A 1,555-nucleotide genomic window follows, 5' to 3' on the forward strand; every position below is an offset into this window, starting at 1 on the left:
TAAAAACTATAAATTATAAAAGTAACCATTTTAACAACATAAAAGTATTTAAAGAAAAAAAATCAAGTCTGTTCCTCATCATAAACTCTGATCTCACTCCCCCAGTACAAGCCATGTTAAGGAGTTTGGTGTGTAACCCTCCAGTTTTTTCCATGCATAAATCAAGCAAACACATGTACACACAGAGAGAACTGTTTGTCTTTACTCAAAGAGGCTTATCACTCAGTACTTTTCCCCCTTAATCAAGGACTTTGCACCAGGACAATAATATAGAGCTAACGCATTCTTTTCAATAACTGCGTAATAGTCCTGGATATACTAAAATTTCTTCAGCCATTGCCCTATCGATGGATAGCTGTTTCTAGTTTTTTGCCATTACAAACAATGATGCAATGATTTATTCTTTCACTCTAGTGCTTTTATTTATGAGGAATAGATTTCTTCTAGGGATTATTTGATCAAAGGAAATGCTCTTTTTTTTTACTTTAATAGATAGTACCACCTACCAAAAATGTCACAATTCACACTCTCACCAGTAGTGTATGAGAGTGCCGGTTTTCCCCAAACATTATGTCAGCACTTGATGTTATTAGTAGATTGATTGATAATCTCTGATAAAGCTTATTTGCATTTGTCTCTTTCTACTAAAAGTGGAAGCATTCATTGTTTCCTGCTTAGTTGATTGCTATTTAATAGGAGGTTTATAATCTTAGGTCTGGTGAATCTACCAGTCCATGGCAAGGTCCGTCTGGCCTAGTAACAAAGAGCCCAAGCAAGAGAAAGCACATGAAAACCTATCCTCAGTTCCTGAATCTGACACAGCATCAAATGCCAGAGATAAGGGTAAGGAATTTCGTTCTAAATCTATTACTTTCAGATAGGTGAGCCAGACTGTGGAAAGGACCAGAGCTCATCCAGTCCAAACAACAGCTCACCATGTTTTATCCAGATGCTGCTTCTTGTCCTGGAGTTCTCGTTTCAGGCTCTCCACTTCAACCTTCAGCTCGATGTTCTGAAAAGCACACAGGCAATAGTCGTCATTAACTGCCACAGACCCTCTGTCCTGAAACTGGAGTCCTTTTTGAATCTTGCCTTGGTCAACAGTCTCCTATCTCATCTCAGCCCTCTTCGTGACCCCTGGCATAAATGGGGCTTCAGATGGATCAGCAACCCAGTGAGGGACAAATGAACTGTGCCACTTCAGGATTTCCCCTGAGCTACGTCCGTACCTATTCTCCCAAGCTACTCATCACTGCCCCTGGATCATCAACACTGTTCATTCTCTAAAGCAACGGAGGACACAGTATATATTAAAACAAACTTTTCTTACTAATACAGGTCTGTCCCTGAAAACCAAATTGCTGTATATAGAATTATATTTTTAAATACCTGGGGATTTAATTATTAAAGAAATTTGGTTGTGAACATTTTTGAAAACAATAATTTGCTTTTATCGTAAAATTGGACTTTTATAAATTGAGTTTGCTTATGATGTGAGAGAACTCTGATGATAAATCTATATAGGGAACAATTAATTTTTTTTTTTTTTTTTTTT

This window comes from Propithecus coquereli, unplaced genomic scaffold, assembly GCF_000956105.1.
Source record: "Propithecus coquereli isolate 6110/MARCELLA unplaced genomic scaffold, Pcoq_1.0 Scaffold197, whole genome shotgun sequence".
Classification (NCBI taxonomy): Eukaryota; Metazoa; Chordata; class Mammalia; order Primates; family Indriidae; genus Propithecus; species Propithecus coquereli.